At 38.2% G+C, this 11,980-nt stretch overlaps 1 protein-coding gene, 1 long non-coding RNA gene and 1 other non-coding gene across 4 annotated transcripts in view; 1 reads left to right on the forward strand and 2 right to left on the reverse strand.

The window, feature by feature from the left end:
* The window catches only part of elf1 (E74-like ETS transcription factor 1), a 40,288-nt gene extending 35,891 nt beyond the window's left edge, over window positions 1–4,397 (reverse strand). The window contains exon 1 of the mRNA XM_026917810.3: window positions 3,655–4,397. The gene's annotated coding sequence lies outside the window, so the exon portion shown is untranslated. The remainder of the gene's footprint in view (window positions 1–3,654) is intronic.
* Window positions 4,398–4,423: 26 nt separating this feature from the next.
* On the reverse strand, window positions 4,424–4,495 carry trnae-uuc (transfer RNA glutamic acid (anticodon UUC)). The gene has a single exon. It is a non-coding gene; the product is annotated as a tRNA-Glu (tRNA).
* A 71-nt stretch (window positions 4,496–4,566) lies between these two features.
* On the forward strand, window positions 4,567–7,077 carry LOC113529218 (uncharacterized). Of its 2 annotated transcripts, XR_008301966.1 has the most exons (3): window positions 4,573–5,059; window positions 5,302–5,373; window positions 5,812–7,077. It is a non-coding gene; the product is annotated as an uncharacterized LOC113529218 (long non-coding RNA). The 2 variants fall into 2 exon arrangements; XR_008301965.1 differs by having other exon boundaries at window positions 4,567–5,059; window positions 5,302–7,077.
* Window positions 7,078–11,980: the final 4,903 nt, after the last annotated feature.

An 11,980-nucleotide genomic window follows, 5' to 3' on the forward strand; every position in this document is an offset into this window, starting at 1 on the left:
GTGGCTGTGAGCTCCTCCGTTAGTGATGAATCCATCATTTGCCAGGGTTGAGTACTTGGATATGATGCTAACTCTGTTTAGAAGCCGCCACATCACACGTGATAAAATTCTGTCACAACAGCAGGTGGGTTTTTCAAAAAGGTGGAATTTCCTTAATCATGCTGCTCCATAATTCCTGGCACCCTTTAAGAACATATGCGAAGAGTATTGTATAAAAAACAAAAAGTACACACACTTTGTAAAGTTGTGTGAAAATGTTTTCACAGGCCAAACTGAACTAAACATTTCCTTGAGACGCATAAATGTTTCAGTAATCTTACACAAAAGAGCTTGCGACAGAAACGGATGAAAAACGCTATGTAAAAGCTCAGTGTAGACATATTCACACTGTTAGTTTCTAAGACTGGTGTCTTTAATAACATTTCTCCTCTATGAGAACTCTTGCACTGAACAGCTAGTATAAATTAATAACATGAGTGAGTTTTTTTTACCTTGTGTTTCCTGTGTGCTTCACACACTGCTATGTGATCACTTTATTGTATAATGGATTTATTTATGGAAAACTACAATCATAATGTTGTGTTATATGTGAATATAAAGTGTGAGGCTTTATAACAGCTGTAGTTCATTATAATGGCCAGTGTAGTCCTGCAGGATCACACACATTACCTTCTCTTTCACATAACAGACTATCAATAAAAACACAGTGTAGGTGATATAAAACACAGCAAGTGAATATATTTAAAATCGAAAGCATCATCATTCCGTGATTGATAGAATTGTGGATTGAAACACTAGCGAGTGGATTTAAACACTTTCATACAGAAGCTGCTCATACTGCTGAATATAGGCAAGTGAGAACTAAAATCTAAAATTAAAAGATGCTGTGGCCAAGCAAAACTGAATACACGAACACACCCACCGAGCCATTGCAGCGCGTCCTCCTTTTATACAGTGGCATTTCTTTCACCTAATTTGCGTTTTGGACAGATGACACCAAATCAAACTTATAACCATGCACACCTTTAACACTTTTCATGAAAAACAGGACTACATGGAATCATGCAATGGCAATCTCAGGCTCTGGATTTGAACCCTTTTAAAAAATCTGTGGTCCACATGCGTATTAGAATATAAAGGAGTATGAAATGTCCCTTTCTAAGTGATCTACAACTGTATTAGACATTACAGGAAGAAGCTCAGTGCTGTTATTTTCTTCTAAAAAGTCTTCAATATACAGTAACTGTTGGGGTGCTGGTCATTTTAAAGCCACTTCTTTGAAGAAAAAAATGCACTTTTTTAATGTTTCATTACTATGTTTATAGTTTTATGGATAACATTGTGTTAAAATAAAACTATATTGTTTTAAATATAACTCATTGTTTGTGTTATTCCTTTTTTTATATTCCTTTTTGCTCATATTAATGAAGGGTGACAAAATACTGGAATTAAGCCTAACTAAAGATCAGTGTGGGGGGAGAAAGGAACTGGGATCAGCCCACAGAAACACAGACACTCGTGCATGTCTATGTGTTACTACATGTTCTTTAACAGAAATGTAATAACTTAGCATGCACCAGTGACAATGTCCTTATTTCTTTGAGCAGGAGCACAGTTCACTTCTATTTTGACAGTTAAGTAGAAGCACATGTTGCAACAAATTATAAACTAGAAAAATTTCTCTGTCAGTTGTAACTGAGCCACAGTGTGTCTCTTCGCTACAAATAATGTCATATGCTCTTTTAAATTTGCTCATGTGACAAAGCATGTGCTTATATATGAACAATGCCACCTTGTGGAAGACATAGTCTTAACTCAGTTCGGTCTACCTCAAGTTAACTAAAATATCAAGGGAATGAGCCCATATTTTTTTCATTTCCATATTTTACTATTTGTTGGCTAAACATGTATATGTCAAACAAACAAGCAGGCAACTTTAAATAAAATAAAATGGGTCCAGGAATGAAACGATGATGCCTCCCCACCCCCCGAATTATTCCTTATGAGCGAGCTCTAGATATCTAAGTGATATTGGTCTGTGAGTAGGATTCATCTCATGTTGCTGTTTCGGTCTGAGCCCATAGTGCCCTGCTGATGCAGTTCTGTACAAAGAAAAATGTCTCCAAATGAGCAGACAAATCAATAACCACCCCATTAAATCACATCTTATGTGATTTCCAAACCATCAGCCCAAGGCTATGACGCCGGGAATGAGCACTCGAATAGAGTGCAATGAGTCAGGGCCTTCTACTGTCTTCTGACACGCCTTTACTCCTCAGTTTGTACTAAGCTGAAGATGGTCATAGTTTCCAGACTGAACACAAGGAAATTCCAGGTTTCCCGTTCACAAATGTGGGCCACGTGCTGCCTGTTGTCGTCCAGCAACATAAAATCCTGTGCTGAATCTAATGAAGGTCCTTTGTGCAGAGAGGTCAGGCTAGTAATAAAAGGAACAGCATCAGTGCACTTTTCAAGTGTACAAAAATCAAGAGGGCTAATGCACTGAAGGCACTTTTTTCCAGGAAAAACCCCAGCTTGCATTGGGTTAGCGAGCAACTACGCTATTGTTGGTATATTTAGAGCTCCTTACTGAGCCTAATTGGTTTCAGAAGACTGAAATTTCCAGCTTTCTGGCCACTGGGATGTGGGGACATTGAAAAGGTGGGGCCATAAAAACTGGATAATGTCCCTTCTGGACAGGCAGGCTGTTCTGAGTCATACCAAAAACTCCCAAAGTAAGACAACAACAAGCCATTTCAATTTCTCCTCCTCCAAATGGCCATGGAAAAATGTGATGGTTCAACTTGTGTGTCCTAGGCTGAAAATCTAAACATTTCGCAAACATTTGGACCGTTAACAGCTGTAGGGAAACTCAGCAACAAAGTCTATGACCTTAAATTATATTAACATATAATATAACCTTACATTATATTGAACATATGTGGTCTACTATAATCTTTTACTGCACAGTAACTGATACTGGTTCACTGGTTTCACTTTAAAAACATAACCAAGGAATATTAGTAAGAGGTACCATTCATACTTATAAGCTGTGAAACCAGCTGTAAAGTTATGAAGAGACTTAATAAACAGCTTATCCGGACTGACTGAGTAACTCAGGGCAGTGGTTCTCTAAGTGGGGTCCGTGAAGCATAATCAGATTTTTTTTTTCAGTGGTGGAAATCATAACTCAATGCTAGCAAAGTTATTATAATTACTAATGAGTTTTAATAGTTATTAGCCTATTTGTTGGCCACTTGATTGGGTTTAATCCAAACCTCAATAACTCAGAAACAAGTCAGCTTATAAATAATGTCAATGTGGATTTAATGTTGGAGCAAAGTTCAGCAATAAAAGCTCTGTGGCTCTAATAAATCAGCGCAGTATTACTGCACACCTCTGAATGATGAGCTGAACATCTGAATAGCTGGGTTGTGTTCGAGGACTGGTTGAAAAAGTGAAAAACATCAGAAACCGGAACTAGAAATTTTAGTAGCGCAGCTGGGGGCAGTTGTGTATGTTTACATGACATGAAACCTTACTGTGCGCTGTAACAACAGAGCTCCAGAAGGAAATGTCTGCAGCACTTTTCTTAATCCTCTAGCTTTTCAAAAGACTTTACAGTGTTATGTTAAGGAAAAAAAATATCCTTACCTTTTGATGGACGATGTTGTAAAGTTGACTGTTTCAAGCGTTTCATGCTAGTAATGACGGGGACAGTATCCAGTTGAACGCAGACATACTGTGCTGTCCCCGCTGTCCCCGCTGTCCGGTGCAGGGAGACACACGCTGCTCTGTGTGTGTGTGTGTGTGTGTGTGTGTGCGAGGCTGGTGGCTCTCTGTGCCGCAGGTCGTGTCACACACTTCAGCTCTGTGTGTGCACTCGTGCCTGCCGTAAGGTTCCACTGTTTTCGCTGAAGGGAACGCGGGGGAATTCCGAGCACTCACACTTTCCCTCTGAACTCATTGGCCAACATTCACTTACAAAGAAACACTGGAGAGCCTGCGCCTATAATGGAAAAGCCGCACATTAAGCCTGTCATTCACATCACAGGCACTGAGTAAAGCGGAGTGCTACAATAGCTAAAAACCACGGCTATAGCTGATAGACCAGGCTACTTTTAATGGAGTTTGTAGTAAGTTAAAATTACACTTCGTATCTAGAACTAGGCTATGATTAATCCCTGCATCATGTCATTGTGAGTTCCTGTATGATCCCATGATCCCGGTCTGAAAGCATATCAACAATAAGCCCATTTAACGATGGGCTGTTTGGTGTTACAATTCGGTGTCACTTTAATTCAAAGTAAATATACGTAGACTCTACTTCCTAATAGCACGAAGAGTATAACAATTGTTTACCAAAGGATACAATTCACCCTGGCGGTTACGTGTAACAAAAACGGAGTTAAGAAAACGTATCTTCCCATACCGGGAGTCGAACCCGGGCCGCCTGGGTGAAAACCAGGAATCCTAACCGCTAGACCATATGGGAGACTGCGAGAAGCTTGCTCATTTCTGCTTATATGCTTTCTCAGTATGATTATGACGGTCATTGCAATTCAGTGATATTGTATTGTTTTGAAACGGAATATGTAATATACGTAATATAATCGTGCTGTGTTCGACTCGAGTGAACTTGTAATCTCAATCTCCGACCAGGAAAAGCCAAAGAAAACAAACCCTCAACTTGGAAATTCCTACTCGTCAACTTGGGGTAGTCTTGTCAGGCCTGTGACGTCAAATCAACATGGCTGCACACAGCATCAGAAGTAAACAAAGCAGCACTTCTTTCCTTTAAATGAGGTATGCTGTATATACAAGTATTTGCTTTAGCTCTATCAACAAAAACCTATTCGCTTGTGAAATCTATAACACTGACTATACAGATCGCTGTTTGAGAAGGAAAATATACATCACTTGTCACAGTTAGCTGGCTAGCTTGTTGCTAACAAAAGATGGTCATGGAGGCGGCCATGTTTTTTTCCAGTTTGTTTATTTAATGCGCCGAGGTCGAAAATGACGTCATTCCGACCTGCGAATTCCCGCAGTACAGTAGGTGAGTAGAATGTAGCTGGCGTTGCTAGGTGTTGTTTTGCACTTCCTGTTAGATGCTAACTGCATGTCCTTGGCTTTGTACTTGTAAACTGCTCAGTGACAAAAAAAAAAGCTGAATTTAATCTAATGTAATCATTGCTAGGTTATGCAACATGTTTATTTCATGACAGCTAAAATTTAAAAAGTATATAATTAAAAAGTAATTATATTAGATGGAACTAATCTGTGGCAATCATTTTTCAGCCCTCTAGTTTTGAGGGAGAGGAACTGTTTTTCACTGCTCCTGTCAGTGTAAACCAAGATGTCTTCTATTATGTATGTATAGTTTGATGTTATAATGAAATGTACTGAAATGTTTGCCTGTTAGATTTAAAAGCGTAGTTCGTCATCTTTAGACCCCTCTGCTGCTCTTTGAGAAGAGGCACAGCTCAACAGGACTGTTACGGTTGCGACTGAAGCTAATTTTTGGGCCACAAATATGTAAACCAGACAGCTTTGAAATGTTATGATTTTTAGTTATGATTTAAGTTTTGAAATGCTTTTAAAAACTGTGCTTTTAAAAGGCCAAGGTCTGTGCCTCCAAAAAATCTGTCCTGTATATATCACCTGAAGAATGCCAGCACATCTGAAAATCAGTTAGTGTGTGATTCATTTGGACTTCTGTACTGTAAGAAATAAAACATGGCCAATAAACTGCAATCAGGCTTTATTGTCTCAGCAATGAATTCATGGATGTTATTTATACCCTCCTAGGCACCAGAGGCAGTGAAAATCAATCAGTTCCCTTATTGTGTGCGTGTGTACACATGCCAAGACGTCAAAAGTCATAAAAGGAAGTATGACGCAGTATTTGCAAAACAATATTGCATCACAGAGGGCACACAGTGTCAATATCTTCGTGGTTTTACTGCTAGTATTGGAAGAAACACTCCAATCTGCTGCTGTTGATACCACTGTACACCACATGTATCTCCTTAACAGTCTGTGAGTTGACACCTATCTATGTTTTTTCGTCTGCCACTGTGAGTGTATTTATAGTGATGTTTTTTTTTTAGACAACATGATTTTACACTCACTCAGCTCAGTACATTTAGGTCCTCAATAACCTGGCCTCTGAATGAGTAATAAGTGAGGATCTGCTCGAGGGTTGGTCATCTTTTAAGGTCTCTCTGCAGACACCACCTTATCAGACTGCAGCAGGCTGTGCAGTAAAGTATTTGGTTAAATTTAGTGACTATCTGAAATTTCTCTTTATATTCATATATTTTTTTTAAATAATAATAATTCTCGCCACTATGGACGTTTTTTCAGCTTTTTGTACAGGTCTGAATGTAAAGCTTCTGTATGTTCTCCCTTGCAGGCCGACCGTCAGTGAAGTACAGGTGGACGACATTAGTGTGATCCCCTAACACAGCAAAATATCAAAATTGCAGGCAACATTTATATAAAGATTTAGTCTCAGACTGTAGCAGTTTGCCTTAACAATATGCTAACAATCTATGCAACTAACCTACATGTAAGCTAAACATATCAAACACAACTGAAGCAAAGAAACAAGAAAACAATAGACACAAGCACAAAAAAAATCTATGGGTATTCACATTTATCATGCATAAAAGTTTTTGTAAAAAAAAAGTTCTTTACCCATTTTATTCAGGTTGTTACAAAATGTGTTTACTGTGACCTTAATCTTCTATATTAAAAAAAACTTCATTTACTGTAACGAAGCAGACTGTAAAATAATAAAATAATAAAGCGGAAAGGAGGTAAAAGTTCAGCCAGCAGTTAAGGCAGTGTGTGTGTGTGTGTGTGTGTGTGTGTGTGTGTGCTTGGTGCTTCATGTGTCTCTGTTTCTTGTGCTGAACTCGTGTTGCAGGTTCCACATGTGGTCAGTGTTTTTCTTGCTCTGATGCAGCTGATGAATGTAGTTCCAGGTGAATTACAACAACGAAAGCAAATAAAAAGCCACTGTCTGTAACTGACTACACAAGAAATAATGATTTTAAAGTTTTTTCCTCTTATTTTACCGTATGTATATTCTGCCCCCGGAAATTCAAATGTTGAGGCTTTTATACAAATATGAATTTTATTGAGGTCAATACCTTTCCCTCATCTACCTAAAAATGTTAGTCTGGTGCCAAGATAACCTCCTTGTGTAAGTATTTTCTTACACAAGAACACATCCAGACTCAAAGGCCCTAGGTGAGATCATGCCCATGGACCCCAACACACAAGCGTACACCTCAACCAGTGCATACAACACAAATCAGCTGTGTTTAGTAGTGTAAGCACTTCACAAGTAGAGGCAGAAATTTACAAAAGTGCATATGAATGTAAACAGATGAAGAATGTGAATTCAAGTGTACAAGGGTGCATTTAGAGCAAAATGGAACAATCAAATAGTACAACAAATTTAGTAAAACAATAACATATTTAAAGACCTGTGCTCCTGTGTAACATTACTAAAGGCAGAAGTTATATATTTAAGTCGTTTGCATGGCTCATCAGGGTTTTGACAGTAGTGCAATTCTATCTGACTCTAGTTTCATGTTTTGATTTAACCTAAGCGTGACCTCAATAGTGCCATTTTCCCTCAGGTGTACGGAACATCCTCAGATAGAGGCTGGGTTTTCAGTGAATCTGTTGGTGCACTTTTCACCATTCTCCCCATAGCCCCCCTCAGAAACAAACACAGAACACAAACACCACATTAGAAACAATGCTTTTGAGCAAATTCATGATTTCAGAATGTAAAACCTGCTGAAGATTTGTTTCTCAGTTTGACATTGACAGATACAATACATACAGATGCATACAGGAACATGTTTAGCTATCATTTAATATTACAATGTCGTTTCATAAATGTCTCACGCTCCCTGAAGAAGGAACAGCCAAGCTATATAACACGAGCTAACAAACACTAATTGCTAGACCGTAAACTATGACACAAACCACAACTAGCAGCTAACCTAGCCAGCCGGCAAAATATCATAAATTTGATCAACATAGCTAATATGCTAGCTAGCTATATTAACATTATTGAAATGATTTTGAACAATGTAGCTAGCTAATACAAGCTGCTGTCAGCTAGCCTGCATTCACTCGAACTAACAAAGTAAATATGCAAATGTGACATGGGGTAATAAGATCAGGGCTGCGTTCGATCAGCATCAACCAACTGGAAAGAAAAGACTGGGTCTGGATGAATCCACAGAAAAAGTTATATCTATGTGCAACACCTGAAACTGGACATAGGGCATGTTTATATTATATCTTAAGAAAGGTGCAGATTTATGGAATTGTATCTTCCTTGCAAGTTTGTTTTAAAGCTGGGATAAGAGTAAAGATGTCTAGGACCCACCAGAGCTTCATATTCAGATGCAGGGAAGAAGATGCAGGGCACCAAACAAGTGCCACCTAAATATAGTGATGATATATTAATATAAACTGTGAGTAATAATAATTTTAATAATAATAGTAATATTAATAATATATTGTAAGTAAATTGGTGATTAAAATATGCAAAGAATTGTAAAGTTCTCCTTTCATTTTTCACACATTTTAATTACGTTGCTAACTAGCAGTTAGTACGTTGGGGGTGATAGCTAGCATCTCTCCAGAAGACTCAAAGTGTTAACTTATTTGTGAGCCCGCTAGTTGAACAGTTTTGCACTCATGTCTCCATCAGTGAAGAGTGGATAAGATCAACAAACAGACTTCATGTGAAAACTCTAATGAATTTCCTGGTTACATAATTGCACTATTTGTGCATGTAGTACACAGTTACAGAAGGGATTTATTTATAAGCATACTATCCAGTGTCACCCAGAGGAGGACGGGTTCCCTTCTGAGTCTGGTTTTCTCAAGGTTTCTTCCTCATGTCGTCTCAGGGAGTCACCTCTGGCTTGCTCATTAGGAATGCATTCATACATTAAACTTTATATCTTGAATGTATTTATTTCTGTAAAGCTGCTTTGTGACAATGTCCATTGTTAAAGCACTATACAAATAAAATTGAATTGAATTGAATAGTTAACTTAGGCCACAATTCAGCAACTTCACGTGGGCTTGCTTTTGTAACACAGAACTTACAATAAGCATTGGTAATCAGTTTATAGTTAACTTCACACCTAGCTAATCATGTGATCTTTCATGTGATGCTTTTTTTTAACTGAAGGGGTAATTAATGTTAGCTAGATAACTAGCTTGGCCACAAGCGTCAAGACACTCCTTAACCTTCATCCCAACTGGTCTCAATGCATAAAATATAAGGACTTGTTTCACAGAAGCATTTTACACTTTTGATATTTCTCCAAATTTGAAACTGTAATTCGTTCAATACATGTTGGTGAAAATTGATCCAGAACAGAACCTATGTCCAAAAATTTGTAGCACCTGTATGAAAATGAGTGGAATTTTTTTGTCTTTCAGTTTTGTTACTTTTTGGGTCACTTTAGGAAAAGTCACTGAAAAAATTGTGAGAGACCTATCTGGTGTAGTTTCAATGCCTTTGAATGTCAAAAGGAGTCAAATCTGATCCAAACAGTATTTAAGGGTTACTGTTTTGTAAATTTGCTAATATTATTTAATTAATATTGTAATCCTTAATTATAAGGATTACACAATAATTAATGCTGTAAAGGCCAGTGCTATTGAAGTTTTTGTTAGTGCACCTTAGCTAGATAGCTTGTATGGTGTCAAATCGATATCAAATTCACAAGCAAGTAAAAATGAAGTAAAACCACTGTCAAGAAAAAACACTTCAGGAAAATCAGCCCGACATTTGACTGTTCTTTCTGCTCATTAGCAGGCATCTGCTAGCATAAAAGTAGCGTCACAAAATCACAAAGTCAGAGCACATCTGGCCAGCTCTAGCTAGCTCTAAATGCTATACTCAGCATTTATCTATAGCACAGAGACAGGAACTGCAACAGGGAGCAGTCTGCAAGGAGACACCACACATCCACTGGGCTGCAGCAACAGACACGTGGTTTTCCCGGTACTGCAGTGAGCTCAGTGGAGCAGAGTATGGCCAGGGTTGCATCTCTCACATGAGGAAATCAGCTTTGTTGTAATCATTACAAGAGAACATCCATGTGCATATGTAAACACTCCATGTAATTATGGTTCATGTAAATCAAGTTCATTCACAATCAGTTGCTAATTGATTATTAGTTGCTAGTTGATTATTGCTTATTTTATCCAAAACCTCTTGGGAAAAAATGTCATGTAGAACATTCTTGCTGTATTTCGTTGCTTTATAATAAACACTGCTGAATCTGGACTTAATCTTAATCAGGATTAATCTTTAATCTTAATGAATTTAATCTTAAATCTTATTTCAGAGGAAAAGGGAAGTGAACCAGCTGATGGCACAGAAAAGGAGAATGATAGGGAGGAAGAGAAAGACAAAACTGAGGGAACAGACAGCGACAAAAAGGACAGTATCATTGACAACATTTATTCCATTTAAGGTCTATATTCGGGTTGCAGCCGTGTTCCGAACACCATGTTTATATGCGTACAGGCATCGGAGTATTCCTGTATACGTGGTTTTTATAAGTATGCCTGAGTTGCCATTCCTAAATAACTAGCCTACAGCTAAGTATCTGTTAGCACCCACAATTCCTTGCAGATTGAGCATGTGCATATATCCTTTCAATGAATTTTCTGAATAAGGTGTTGACATACAACAAATTTCCGGCATATTCCAGGGGTAAGAATTGGAATTTGGGGAATCAGAATATTGTCTTAATCTGAAATGGGCAATCGGATTGAAGCGATTACATGACCCAATACTTTAGAATATTGCCAAATTCTGATTAATATTGGAATATTGATGTGCATGTAAACGTAGCCACTGTCCCTAGCTTGATGCACTGGTAGACTAGACAGGCGCGTCTCCTCATTACATCAGCAGAGGGGGCAAGTATAAAATTACTGTTGAATCTGAGCATGATTGTCAGGTAGATTATGGTCAACATGGCATTTGTTACCATGTTGTAAGTGTACTTTCAAACAACATAACATTTCCCACCCTGTACATACCCAGAGTTTCATGTCCTTAACCAACAAGCCTTAACCAACAGCTGCCTGTTTAGTTCAGTGATTTTACACTGTGAGAAAGGCTAATCAAAAATACATTTGACACAGGTTCATTCACAGCAGATAAATGTGTACTAGAAGTACAAGGATTGACTGTTCCTTTATACATGCCTTTTGAAAAATAGAAAATACTCAGTGGTTTTTACTTTGCCATTTGTGGAAATCACAATGCAGCTACAGAAGTGTACTTTAACACTCTCTATGCACGTAATTTGAAATAAATAGCTTTTAAAATAACCAAAGGCTCTTCAGCTCTTCTGGGAAAAAGTGTCTGAACTATAATCAAAATGATGGATTAAAAAATACAGCTCTAATGGTAAATAACTAAATGTACATGCAAAATCAAAATATCTAAAATATTGCACACTGTCAAACCATTCAGATGAGGGGACGTTCCCGACACAGCATCTGACCCCAGCATCCCTGTCAGAGAACCACATCGAAAACCAATCAGCGTATCACCACAAACACCTGTGGAGGGGTGATGATTTGGTTTTGCAGCCAGAGGACCTGGGAAACTCGCAGTCACTGAGACAATGATAAATTTTACTTTATACCAGAAAAATGTCTGTCCAGCAGCTTAAGCTGGGCCAAAATTGGTTCTTGCAACAGGACAATGATTCCAAGCACACCAGCAAATCAACATCTGAATGGCTAAAGAAGACAAAATTGAAGGTTGAAGTTGAAATGCTCAAGTCCAAGTCCAGACCTCAACCCCATTGAGATGCTGTGGTGGGATCTTAAGAGAGCTGTGCAGAAAATAATGCCCTCAAACATCAATGATCTGAAGCAATGTTGTAAAGAAGAGTGGGCCAAA

This window comes from Pangasianodon hypophthalmus, chromosome 7 (assembly GCF_027358585.1).
Source record: "Pangasianodon hypophthalmus isolate fPanHyp1 chromosome 7, fPanHyp1.pri, whole genome shotgun sequence".
In the NCBI taxonomy this organism is placed as follows: domain Eukaryota; kingdom Metazoa; phylum Chordata; class Actinopteri; order Siluriformes; family Pangasiidae; genus Pangasianodon; species Pangasianodon hypophthalmus.